General features: G+C 45.1%; 1 pseudogene; it reads right to left on the bottom strand.

Annotated features, from left to right (window-relative positions):
- LOC135057109 (zinc finger protein 135-like) overlaps positions 1 to 14,605 on the bottom strand; it is a 111,208-nt pseudogene that overhangs the window by 33,377 nt on the left and 63,226 nt on the right.

Below are 14,605 nucleotides of genomic sequence, written 5' to 3' on the forward strand. Positions count from 1 at the left end.
CACCTGGTATCCTCCTAATGCCTCCTCATACTGCTCACCTGGTATCCTCCTAATGCCTCCTCATACCTCCCACCTGATATCCTCCTAATACCTCTCACCTGGTATCCTAATGCCTCCTCATACCTCCCACCTGGTATCCTCCTAATACCTCCTCATACCTCTCACCTGGTATCCTAATGCCACCTCATACCGCTCACCTGGTATCCTCCTAATGCCTCCTCATACCGCTCACCTGGAATCCCCCTAATACCCCCCCCCTGGGTAGATGAGCTAGGTGTTTGCTGCGGAGCGTGTGCGATTTCCCTTAAAGCTCCTATGGCGCATGGGTTGCAGTGTGCATGCACAGAGTCACTGATATGACTTAGAGGTATAGAATCATATATGTTTGGGAAAAGTGATGGATGTTCCTGCATGGTGTCGAGTTGATGTCTTAGCGCACGTAGAGAGATGGTCTGTATTATGGGAGTGTACCTGAAGGTGGACCCTGCGTCAGACACTGTTCGGTAGTCTCCCAAAACAGTGCCGCTGTGTCCGTATTCCCCTTCTAAGCGGAACCAATGCCTTACCTTCTCCCCGTGCTCCGGCCACAGCCAGGTAACGTCTGCTGGACCTGCTAGTATATCCGACGCCCGCCAAAACAGCACTGTACTCGTGGGTAAGCGTTGTCGCGACCCGTCGGAGAGTTGTTGGAGCGACTCTTTCTAAGGTAAGTATAAGACGCTGTTTAGAAAGATCACTCAAAAATTTGTAAGACTATAACAATAAAATTAGAAAGCTTGGGGCTGCTGAAAAAGCAGCAGCCCTCTGACCATGGTCCAGCTCCCGCCGCACCAAACAAAGAACTGATTTGCCTGAGCCAGTGAGCGGGGATATATGGATGGGCCCGTTGCAACCTGGGAGGCCAGAAAGCTTTGATCGATTGGTGCCAATCCGCTGACGCTCTGTCATATCCCATTGTTATCCTGTAGACCCTGCCAGGGAAATACACAGATACTGAGCTGCTCAGCACCTACAGACTGACAGTGGGCGTCTCAGTTCTCGCATATTTGGACGCACGGATGTACACCAGGGAGTGCTTTGTGGTGGCATATTAATAAAGACCTGAGTCTCTCTCGTCTTGCCTGGTGTGGTCTCATCAGATGCGACCACACCAGGTTGGACATGGCCTGAAGCTGATCTTTTGGTAGCTGTCGGGCTCGGCCCATTTGGCCTTCCCCTCAGTTGACGCAGCATCCTCTCCCTAGCCAGCCGGGCTACCCGTGGGTGCAGAAAGGAAATTTTCCTGCAGCCTGAGGTCTAGGAGCTCAATGCAGCCACCGGTAGCTCTCCATGGTCACCCAGAGTGATCTGTGATCCTAATCCTCTATTCCCTCTGTGGAAATGGTCTCACAGATACGGCCGAGAAACGTGTTAGGAGGTTCCCTCTCAAGGCAATATCGGGACCTGTAAACCCAGCTGTGGCTTCTTCATCTCTGCACGGATGATTCATCTAGCACGCTGCACTTTAGAGGTGTACTGCGAACGCTGACAGTCAGACCACCCACAGCGCAATGTACCTGTTGGCCGTGGATAGACAGAGCAACGTATGTGTCTGGCGGCTCTCTCCTAAGCTGCAGAGGGCTGCAGGACACGACGGGATTGAACAGGACACAGCTGCAAAGATATCCAGTCTCTTAGATACACCATGCAGCTCCACCACAGTCCCGTTTCAGCCACATTAAAAAGAGATAAGTATTGCAATCATTCTTCACAAATCCCACAATGGGTGTCTATCAGCACCAAAGACTTCTGGATGATTAATTTGAGGTAGACAAGCTTGTATATCTGAAAAAAAGCCACCCCCGCAGAGGTGCCAATTGACACCTTTCTTTTATCAGGGTCCACAGTGATCTACCTTGGGATATAAGGAAGCGACAGCGGAACAGGCACCAAACAGTTAAGCTTTTCAGACTCCCAGGATGCAGTGGGCCAGCCCCCTATGTCCCCGCCTCAGGCAATTCAGATTTTTGTTTGGTGCTACAGGAGCCGGACCACTAGAATGGTTGGGAAGCAACTTTGGCGGCCACAAGCTTGGTTAATTTATAGTATTTTTATTTTCCTGAGTGAGCTTTCTGTGCGTCTTAAACGCATAATAGAACAGACACTCCAACAACTCCCCGCCGGGTCGCGATAACTTCCCTCCGAGTACACTGCTGTTTCAGTGGGCGCCAGACTGGATATGCTAGCAAGTCCATACTGATGATCCAAGGCTGTGGCCATAGAACGTGGAGAAGTTAAGGCGTCTTTTTCCAGTTAGTGGTTAAAGATGCATATACCGCAGCCTTACTGTACCGGGGGGAGACTACCGGAGTCGCTGACGTGGCTGCCACCTCGGGTGCACCAGCGCTAGGCCTCAGGGATCAGAGGTTCTAAGGAATAGAAGAGGCTGTGATCCCTGAGGTTGATGTCAGCCGTGGGGAGTAAGACGCTCCCCTGGTCATCCCTCCCCTCAGTTCATGACTATCTTCCGCCGAGTCTCCCACCATGAACTGCTTCCGTCTGAGATGTTTAACATATTATACCGCTCAGAGTCATATTTACAGCTGGGTACACTGGCGTGTCTGAATTCATGCAGCCATTTGTGGCATGGTCGCATATGGAAGCGGGGTTTAAGTCTCGCTGTATCCCACTCTCCTGAGGCAGGTGATACAGCACTGAGTTCCTACCTACCCTTGGGGTTTTGAGTAAGGATTAGGTGCCTGATGCAAATAAGCATTTGAACATTTTCTGCTGTATAAGATAATGCAGCAATGTTTTTTCCTACGTACTTATATGTATTACGTAGTTGAAAAATCTGCTCTTATTGCATATGATATATATGTATGTGTATATGTATTAACGCATTCTTTTATGTGACTGATTGTTAGTGTGACTGCTGACTTTAAATTCTATTCTGTTTCTGTTAGCTATTTCTCTCTGTTATTCAGATCCTCAATGCTGGTGCAAGACCTTCTGAATAAACCCGCTCCAAATCAAGTACCTGTAAAATCACAGGAGCCTCCTTGGACAGCTTTTGCACAGACTGTCTAAATTAGCAGACCGTATGGTGCCTGCTACGGTACCAGGTATGAGGTTCCCACTTAACCCTTACATACAACAATTGGGTCATGCCACATCCAGTGTTAGATTTAGTTCAGTCTTCGGCTGCCTTTTAGCAAAAACAAAAATCTGATAGGCCCAGGGAATAGAGGTAAGTTCGACAGGGAGCTACATCTTCACTGTCTACACAATTTTCAGAATCAGAGGATACTTCAGGTGATGAAGCTGAATCTTCCCATTCTGAATCTGCATCTAGAGAAGAGCACTCTTCTGCAGTGGATATACCGGATTTAATTCAGGCAGGCAAATCTATTGTCAATTGAGGAGGCAGCAGAGCCTGTGCTAAAGTCTAAGGTGCCTGTGTTTAAAAACTATAAAAAACTGAATTTCCTAAATCAGATCAGCTGAAGGAAATTATGCAAGAGGCATGGGTTACACCCAGTAAGAAGTTTAAGATTCCCAAAAAATGGGGTTCTTTTTATCCTTTTCCAACTGTGGACTGTTTAAAAAGGAGCTTCCTCCCAAGGTAGATGCACACGTAGTTCGACTCGTGCATAAAACTATATTACCTGTGCCTTCAACATCATTAAATGATGTAACTGACAGAAAGATTGATGGGTTTCTTAAGACTGTTTTCTCTTTAGCAGATGCAGTAACTAGCCCAGCTATGGCCTCAGCCTGGGTAGCGAAAGCAGTGACAGGCTGGGCAGAAGCTTTGGAAGATGATCTTTCAACAGTTACAAGAGAACAGTTATCCCATATTGAATATATAAAGCAGGCAGCTGTTTTTTTTGGAAGTAGCTGCCCTGGATATGGGTATAGTTGCTTCACAGGCTGTAGCTTCATCAATAGCAGCTCGCACAGCTATTTGGTTACGTGCATGGAAGGCTGATTCAGAATCCAAGAAGGTCCTGGAATCCTTGCCTTTTACTGGAGATATTCTGTTTGTCACAGAATTAAATAACATTATTGTGTCTGAAGCAGACTCTAAAAAGGTGAGGTTTCCCTCTTCATATAAGGCTAAACCCACTTTTCCTGCTTTCCGGTCCTTTCAGGCTCAAAATAAAGCAAAAGGAAAAATTACAGTAAGTAGTCTCAGTCAGATAAATCTGGTAGAACTAAGAGGAAGAAGAATTGGTCAACCAGATGCCCAGCTTATAAACCAGAAGACAAGACAACGGCCTGATGGTGCGGGCCTCTAACTGAGGAAACCCAGGGTGGGAGGTCAACTTAATTTTGCACAGGTTTGGCTACAGTTAACCACAGATACTGGGCGCAGGAAGCGGTGTTTCACGGTTACGCTTTGTCCTTCAGGAAAAACCTTCCTCAAAGAATCTTTTGTTGCAGCCCGTCTCCTGTAGAATCAAAGGCCATGGCTTTAGAGGACGCAGTTCAGAAACTACTGCAGTCAGGAGTAATAGTGCCAGTTTAAACAGCACAGAGGGGACGAGGTTCCTATTCAGACCTGTTTCTTGTTCAGAAACCAAATGGTGCTTACCGACCCATTCTCAATCTCAAGACTCTGAACAAGTATATCTGGGTGCCTCAATTCCGTATGGAAACCTTGCAGTCCATTATCCTGGCTATGGATCCGTGGTTTTTATGGTATCCCTGGATATTCAGGATGCTTACTTCCATGTACCTATGGCCTTGTCTCATCAATGGTATCTCAGGTTTGCTATCATTCAACAGTGTTTCCATTTTCAGGTTCTAGCTTTTGGACTGGCCACAACTCCAAGGGTATTTACCAAGATCATGGTGGTGATGGCAGCTCATCTTCGTCGTTTGGGAATAAGGATTTTCCCATATATAGAGGACTTGCTTATCCTGGCTCAGTCTCAGGAGACTATAGCCTGCCTACAGAATCATGGCTGGCTTATAAATTGAGCAAAGTCTTCTCTAGTTCCATCACAAAGTATGACGCATCTGGGGGCTGTATTGGACACCAGTTTTCAGTGAATATTTCTACCTGTGAACAAAGTAACCACATTGCATGAGGGTTCAGGAATTGCTATGCAGTTGGAGAGTATCCATCTAGGTAGCAATGTGAGTTTTGGGATCAATGGTCTCGACATTCGACATGGTAGTGTATGATAAATTTCATTCAAGACCCCTTCAACATCTGATTCTCTCCAAATTGAACGGACAGCTTCAGACGAATAAAACCCCAGAAAATAATTCTTCCCCAAGAAGTGCGTCGGTCATTAGACTGGTGGCTACAGACAGCCCATCTGGACAAAGGGTGACCTTTTTGGATTTCAGATCTGGAGGTACTGACAACAGAGACCAGTCTTCAGGGCTGGGGAGCCATGACAGAACAGCACTTCCAGGGATGCTGGATCAAGGAAGAAAGTCATCTTCCAATCAATATTCTGGAGCTTCTGGCCATATACATGGCACTCACCCAGGCAAAAGAAATACTTCACGGCAGTAGCGTACCTCAATCACCAAGGAGGCACTCAAAGTCGAATGGCAAAGAAGGAGGTAAGCCGCACATTACGGTGGGCAGAACTTCATCATCCAGCCGTGTCATCGGTTTTCATACCAGTAATCCTAAATTGGTTAAAGGACCTTCTCTGCAGGTACGACATTCACACAAGCGAATGGGCCTTACATGCAGAAGTCTTCCAGATACTGGTAAATAAGTGGAGACTGCCGGAGTTGGATCTCATGGTATCCCGTCGGAACAACAAAGTTTCCGCATACGGGTCAAGAACAAAGGATCCAGAAACAATCTTCATGGATGCTCTGTCAGTGAGATGGAAAGTTCATCTGGCTAACGTGTTTCCACCAATCTCTCTGGTACCCTGAGTGATTTGAAAATTCAAACAGGAAGGGGGCGCCGTGATACTAATGGCTCCAGGGTGGCCCAGAAGAAACTGGTACACAGATCTGCAAAGGCTGTCTGTGGACGCTCCGTTCCTACTACCTCAACATCCAGATATGTGATTCAGGGTCCCTGTCTCTACAAACATCTGGATCGACTATCTTTGATGGCATGGCTTTTGAAACATCTGTCTTAAAAGCAAAAGGTTTTTCACAAGAGGTAATTCAGACGATGCTTAAAGCAAGATAGCCATTCTCGGCTTTCATCTATTACCGAATATGGCATGCTTATTTTCAGTGGTGTGCTGCCAAAGTTTTGACCCAAAGTCTTACAGAGTTTCTAGAATTCTAGCTTCTCCAGCTGGGTCCACAGGTTATCCTCAGGATAACAATGGGATATGATGGAGCGACAGCGGATTGGCACCAAACGATCACAAGCTTTCAGGCCTCCCAGGATGCAACGGGCTCGTCCATATATCCCTATCCACTAGCTCAGTCAAATCAGTTTTTTGTTTTGTGCGGCAGGAAGTCGGACCATGGTCACAGGGCTGCTGTGTTTGGCAGCCCTAAGCTTTTTTATTTTATTTTTATAGTCTTACTACATTGTTTTTGAATGATCTTACCTAACAGCGTCTTACACACATATTGGAAAGAGTCACTCCAACAACTCTCCGCCGGGTCGCAACAACGCTTACCCACACTACAAGTGCTGTCTCGACCGGTGTCTGTGTCGGATATACTAGCAGGTCCAGCAGACGTTACCAGGCTGTGGCCGGAGCACGGGGAGAAGGTAAGGCATCGGTTCCATTTAGAAGGGGAATATGGACACAGCCACTCTGTTTGGGGGGAGACTACCAAACAGTAACTGGCGCGCCGCCACCATGGGTGCTTCAGCGCTAGGCCTTAGGGATCATAAGGCACCAGGATTAGTTTGAGGCTGTGATCGCTAGGGTTGACGTCAGCGGTGGGGAGTCAGACGCTCTCTTGGTCGCCTCTCCCCCCAGTTCATGACCAGTTTCCGTGCGTCTCCCGCCATGAACTGATTGCCTTATTTCCGTCTCAGATGCTACCATGAGGGGACTCGGTCGCAGCATAGGCCGCTGCGTCTGTATACACTAAGTTACCGCTAGGAGAGCGGGTCGCAGACGGGTGCGTCTGCATGCACTGGCGTTTCACTGAGCGTCTGTGTCCACTAAAAAGTTACCGGAGCGGCAGTGTACACAAGTAGCGTCTGGATCCACTCAGCGAACGTATTGATCGATCCTGGAAGTGGGGTGAGTCTTCCTGTATCCCACTCTACAGAGTAAGGGTTATACAGCACTCAATTTCTATCTACTTTTGTTAGTATGAATAGTTAACTTTAGTGCCTATTGCATACGAGTCTGTGTACATTACTGTGGTTTTATTCGCAATGCGTCTGAATACGTTAAATAACTGTATAGAACAGAATGCAGTAATATGTACTCCTACATACTTGAAATGTGTTCGTAGTTGATAATATGCTCATATGACTAATATATAATATGTGACTGACTGCTAGTGTGATTGCTGACTTTATATGTTTGTCAGTGTTTCTTCTGAGCCTCAGTGCTGGTGCTTGGGTTGGGATCAGATTGATATCACTTTAATACAGTAAAGTGATTACAATCACAGATTGTGTAGTATACTGTGAAAAGCTGATTATTTATCATGTCTAAGAGCGGCAAAAGTGACGAGGTTACAATAACAGTAACACCAACACTTATAACATGTTTATTTTGTAAGGTGGGGTTATCAGCTCAGCATCTAGCACATGATGGGTTATGTGCAAATTGTTTTGCGTTTCAGCAGATGGCATGGCAGATCCCTGTTCGACGACAAATAGATCCACCTTGGGCTATGTTTGCACAAACCTTATCCAGTATAGCTGACAGGTTAGTCCCTATAGCTTCAACCTCAGGAATAGGGTACACTATTACATACATGCAGCTCCCGTGTTATGGTATAGCCCCTACGGCTTCTACAAATCAACAAGCTGATAAGCCAAGGGTAAATATATAATCAAATTTACAGTCTACACAGTATGATACATCAGATGAGGATAACTCCATTTACTCTACTTCACCATATGAAGAACAAGTAAAAGATTTCAGCTCGGAGGATATAGCTAAGTTAATTGGAGCAATAAAGGCTATTCTGTCTTTAGAGGATTTAGCAGAGCCAATAATAAAAACTAAAGCACCTGTGTTTAAACGTCTCAAAACAGTCAGGATTGAGTTTCCAGGGTCAGAAGAACTGACGGAATTTATGGAGGAAGTTTGGGCTACACCCAACAAAAAATATAGAATTCCAAAAAAATGGGATTCCTATTACCCTTTTCCAACTGGGGACTGTTTAAAAAGAGAAGTGCCTCCTAAGGTAGATACGCACGTCATTCAATTAGTGCGAAAATCTATTTTGCCTTTACCATCAACATCATTAAATGATGTCACAGACAGAAGAGTGATGGGTTTTTGAAAAACATTTTTTCTCTGTCAGGGGCAGTCATAAGGTCAGCTATGGCCTCGGCCTGGATCGCAAAGGCAGTCGCTGAATGGGCAGATGAACTGGAAAAAGGGTTTTCAGCACCTACTAGGGAGCAGGAATCCCATATAGCTCATATGAAACAGCCTGTGCTATATTTAGAAGAAGCCGCAATGGATATGGGTACGATTGCTTCCAAAGCATCAGCATTAACGGTAGCTGCTTGCAGAGCAATTTGGCTGCGTACATAGAAAGCTGATTCACAATCCAAGAAGGTTCTGAAAGCTTTGCCTTTTGTTGGGAACATTCTCTTTGGTAAGGAATTGACAGATATTCTGAAGTCAGAAGCCATATCCAAGAAGGTCAGGTTTCCTGCCAGTTATAACCCTAAGCCTAAGGGTTCGGGGTTTCAACCATTTCGTTGATAAAGTAAAACAAAAAGGCAAAAATGATTCTAAGCAGCCCCAGTACAATAAGTCTGGTAAAACAAAGAAGCAATGGGCCACCAGAGGGCCAACTTCTAAACCAGAACAGAAACTATCAGCCTGATAGTGCGGGCCTCCACCTGGGGGACCCCAAGGTCGGGGGCCGACTTCAGATTGCACACATATGGTATCAGTCCACGACAGATGCTTGGGAGAAAGAAGTGGTATCTCTGGGTTATGTTTTCCCTTTCAATAAGCAGCCTCTTTAAAGGTTTTTGTGCACCAGCCCATCTCATATAGAGGCGAAGGCCAGAGCCCTGCCAGAAGCAGTTCAGAAATTGCTTCAGTCCGGGGTAATTATTCCAGTACCTTCTCAAAATGTTAAAACAAATACATTTGGGTCCCAAGGTTCCACATGGAGACGTTACGCTCCATAGTTTTGGCCATGGAACCAGGGGATTACATGGTATCTCTGGATATACAGGATGCTTACCTGCATGTGCCTATAGCATTGCCCCATCAGTGTTACCTCAGGTTCGCCATCCTCCAGCAACATTTTCATTTCCAGGCCTTACCCTTTGGGCTAGCCACAGCCCCCAGAGTATTTACCAAGATCATGGTTATAGTAGCTTATCTCCGCAAGCAGGGGATAAGGATTTTTCCATACCTCGATGATCTTTTAATCCTGGCACAATCCCAGGAATTGCTTTTGAGCCATCTCCAACAGACAATAGTCTACAGAAACACGGATGGTTCATAAATTGGGCAAAGTCGTCTCTGATTCTGTCACAACTGATGATTCACTTGTGGGCTCTATTGGATTCAAGTCTGCAGAAAATATTTACACCTCAGGAAAAGATATCCAAGGTGCAGTTAATGACTCAGGAAATAATACACAGTCAAACAATAGCAATTCACGCAGCAATGCGAGTGATGGGGTTGATGGAGTCAACATTCGACATGGTGGAATATGCACAATTCCACTCAAGACCTCTGCAGAAGCTGATTCTGACCAGATGGAATGGAATACATCAGACAATAAAGAAACAAATGATAGTGCTTTCAGTGAAGGTTAAAAAGTCATTAGCCTGGTGGCTACAGACATCCCATCTAGACAAGGGAAGACCCTTTTGGATATCAGATTGGGAGATCCTAACAACGGATGCCAGTCTACAGGGCTGGGGAGCAGTGTCCGGAAGATTATGGTTCCAAGGACAATGGACCACAGAAGAAAGTTGCCTGCCAATAAACATGTTGGAACTCCGGGCCATATATATGGCACTGATTCAGGCAAAGGACATTCTGCAAGGAAAACCAGTCCAGAGCCATTCAGACAATGCAACAGCAGTAGCGTACCTCAACCATCAGGGAGGAACTCGCAGCCAAAAAGCAATGAAGGAGGTAAGTCACATACTAAGGTGGGCAGAACTCCATCTTCCAGCATTGTTCGCAGTGTTCGTTCCAGCAGTCCTAAACTGGGAAGCGGACTTTCTCAGTCGACACACCATTCAAGCAAGCGAATGGGCTCTACACCCGGAGGTCTTTCAGACTCTAGTAGACAAGTGGGGGTTGCCAGAGATAGACCTCATGGCATCCCGTCTGAACAACAAAGATCAGGCATACGGGTCAAGAACAAAGGACCCCGGAGCGATCCTTGTGGACGCACTGTCAGTGAAATGGGACTTTCATCTGGCATATGTTTCCTCCAATCTCCCTGCTACCCAGGGTGGTGAGGAAAATAAAGCAAGCAAAGGGTGCCGTGATTCTGATAGCTCTGGCTTGGCCCAGAAGGCATTGGTACATAGATCTGCAGAGGATGTCGTTGGATGTTCCAATTCTGCTCCCTCAATGTCCAGATCTACTGACGCAGGGTCCTTGTTATCACAGGCATTTGGATCGGCTGTCTTTGATGGTGTGGCTGTTGAAACCTCTATCCTGAAGTCAAGAGGATTCTCACAACAGTTAATTCAAACTATGCTCAGAGCAAGGAAACCTTCCTCAGCTCACATTTATCACCGAATATGGCAAGCTTATATTCATTGGTGCAGTGAAAAAAGTATGGATCCAAAATCTTTCAGAGTATCCAGAATCTTCGATTTCCTTCAGGCAGGAATGGATAAGGGTTTGAAAGTGGCTTCCTTGAGAGTTCAAGTATCAGCATTGCTGTATGGTTCCAAAAGAAAATTGCCTCTTTACAGGATGTGCATACTTTATTCCAGGGAATGCTGCGCATTCAACTGCCCTTTGTTCCTCCTGCAGTACCTTGGGATTTAAGTCTGGTCCTCAAAGCCCTTCAGGGTGCTCCATTTGAACTACTTAATAAAGTGGATCTTAAATGGTTGACAGCTAAAGTACTCTTTCTACTGACTATGACATCAACTAGAAGAGTGTCAGATTTAGGAGCACTGTCATGTAAGTCTCCTTTTCTGATTTTTTTTTATCCAGATAAAGTTCTCAGAACTAGGTCTGGGTATCTTCCTAAGGTGGTATCTAAATTCCACCTTAACGAAGAAATTGTAGTCCGGGCTTTTCAGGTATTGGGACTTTCTGCGGGAGAAGCGTCGCTGGACGTAGTCCGTGCATTAAGAATCTACGTAGATCATATCAGTGCCATCAGAAAGACAGATTCTCTCTTCATCCTCTACGGTTTCACAAGAGGGGATGGCCTGCTACTAAACAGACACTAGCAAGATGGCTTCGAATGACGATTTCAGAAGCATATTCTCGAGCTGATCTCCCTGTTCCGGCTAATGTCTCTGCTCACTCTACACGTAAGGTAGGTCCTTCATGGGCAGCACAACATGGTGCTTCAGCAGAACAGATATGTAAGGTAGCCACATGGTCTTCCATTAACACATTTATTAGACATTATGCCTTGGATACTTTTGCCTCTCATGACGCTGATTTCAGGTGTAAGGTTCTCCTGTTTAATCAGGAGCATCCCCACTACTAAAAATTGCTTTGGGAAATCCTATTGTTATCCTGTGGATAACCTGTGGACCCAGCCGGAAAAAATATACACGTTATGGTAAGAACTTACCGTTGATAACGGTATTTCTCCTATGTCCATAGGTTTCCACAGGGATCCCACCCTGACGCACCTGATTTGAGAATCTTTATACTCACTAACCTAACCTCTTCCCTATTGCATGGAAGGGTGTGCATGTGTGTTCTTCTTGCCTGTGGTTCTACATAATGCTCCTGCCTGAATGCTTTGGAATACAACTGATTTGACTGAGCTAGTGGGTGGGGATATATGGACGAGCCCGTTGCATCCTGGGAGGCCTGAAAGCTTGTGATCATTTGGTGCCAATCCGCTGTCGCTCCATAATATCCCATTGTTATCCTGCGAAAACCTGTGGACATAGGAGAAATACCATTATCAACGATAAGTTCTTACCATAACGTATATTTTCCTTCAAGCAGGAATGGACAGGGATCTCCGCATAGCTTCCTTGAAGGTTCAAGTGTCAGCACTATCTGTATGGTTCCAAAAGAAAATTGCTGACCTACAGGATGTTTACACTTTTTTCCAGGGAATGCTTCACATTCAACCTTCTTTTCCCCTACAGCCCCTTGGGATCTAGAATTAGTTCTCAGGCTGCTTCAAGTTGCTCCTTTTGAACCACTGAATCGTGTGGCTCTCAAATGGTTGACAGCTTAAGTGTTGTTTCTTCTGGCTACTGCTTCAGCTAGAAGAGTCTCAGATTTAGGGATGCTGTCATGTCACCCCCCTTTTCTGGTATTTCATCCAGATAGAGCAGTTCTTCTAACTAAATCTGGAAATTTTCCTAAGGTGGTCTTTATGTTCCATCTTAATGAAGAAATAGTAGTTCTGGCTTTTCAGGGACTAAACTTCTCTGCAGGAGGTGCATCATTGGACGTAGTTTGTGCTCTAAGGATCTGTGTGAATCGTACCAGTGCCATCAGAAGGAAGGAAACACACTCTCTTCGCTCTCTCCGGATTTCATAAGAGAAAATGGCCTGCTAATAAACAGAAACAAACTGAATAACCCCTTGCGCTATTTAATTTAGAGGCAACATGACATGAATCCACACAAGAAGATAATTATAAGATATTTTTAATGTCTATAAAATCAATCATGTATAGGTTAACTAGACATAATCATAAAACATGAATTAATTAGTATGCGCATACACATAAAAAAGCTAAATGCTAAACCTACTAATTGAGCATAAGAGGTGGATCATATAACTACCTGTGACCACATGTGGTTGATTCAATAATCATAGGTTGACAGTGTCCTTATTTTTGTTCTTAGAATAAGACAGTCCCATTAGATGTGCTCATAAAAATGTATTTAGGTATATACCAAAAAAAGGGGTTAATTGAACCGATTAATATAAATATGAGTGGTTCTTTCACATGTGGAAAAGTTATCCAGATAACATGGAGGAAATTTATATATCACCCGGGGCTTGGTGCACAGCAAGCACCTGTAGAAGAAAGCTCCCGTCTGCCACAGTCCGTAAGTGGCGTACTACGTCTCCCACTGTATCTGGCTCTCGTGCACACACCTTGGATTGCTTGGAGAGAGAGAGGTTGGTCCGGCTCCCGGAGCTCTGCGTGCTGCAGGTGATGATAGATTGGTTTTGCTCCCGTCTTCAAGCCGCCGCATATAGCGTCCTCCCGTCTCCCATTTGTCAATCTCGAGCAGCGTTGCACATCAATGTGGAACTGAATGTAATGTCCACTGGGTCACACAGGGCACCTTCTCTGACGCGTTTCGCTTCTAATTGAAGCTTCCTCATAGAGTCTATGAGGAAGCTTCAATTATAAGCGAAACGCGTCAGAGAAGGTGCCCTGTGTGACCCAGTGGACATTACATTCAGTTCCACATTGATGTGCAACGCTGCTCGAGATTGACAAATGGGAGACGGGAGGACGCTATATGCGGCGGCTTGAAGACGGGAGCAAAACCAATCTATCATCACCTGCAGCACGCAGAGCTCCGGGAGCCGGACCAACCTCTCTCTCTCCAAGCAATCCAAGGTGTGTGCACGAGAGCCAGATACAGTGGGAGACGTAGTACGCCACTTACGGACTGTGGCAGACGGGAGCTTTCTTCTACAAGTGCTTGCTGTGCACCAAGCCCCGGGTGATATATAAATTTCCTCCATGTTATCTGGATAACTTTTCCACATGTGAAAGAACCACTCATGTTTATATTAATCGGTTCAATTAACCCCTTTTTTTGGTATATACCTAAATACATTTTTATGAGCACATCTAATGGGACTGTCTTATTCTAAGAACAAAAATAAGGACACTGTCAACCTATGATTATTGAATCAACCACATGTGGTCACAGGTAGTTATATGATCCACCTCTTATGCTCAATTAGTAGGTTTAGCATTTAGCTTTTTTATGTGTATGCGCATACTAATTAATTCATGTTTTATGATTAGGTCTAGTTAACCTATACATGATTGATTTTATAGACATTAAAAATATCTTATAATTATCTTCTTGTGTGGATTCATGTCATGTTGCCTCTAAATTAAATAGCGCAAGGGGTTATTCAGTTTGTTTTTGGTACACCTGGTTTTAATCAGGTGAGATTGTGTTGGTCACATCCACAGGCCAATATACCCTGTTTGTGGCTATCTAGATTATATAAATTACGAGATTAAGTTCAGATATCTGTGTGGATTGGGCGTGAGTATAGATACAGACACCCATCCGCAATCGTTGTAATTTAACTATTATTAGTAGCGCCTGACACTAGTAATTAGTGCTAATAAACAGACA

This window comes from Pseudophryne corroboree, chromosome 3, assembly GCF_028390025.1.
Source record: "Pseudophryne corroboree isolate aPseCor3 chromosome 3, aPseCor3.hap2, whole genome shotgun sequence".
Classification (NCBI taxonomy): Eukaryota; Metazoa; Chordata; class Amphibia; order Anura; family Myobatrachidae; genus Pseudophryne; species Pseudophryne corroboree.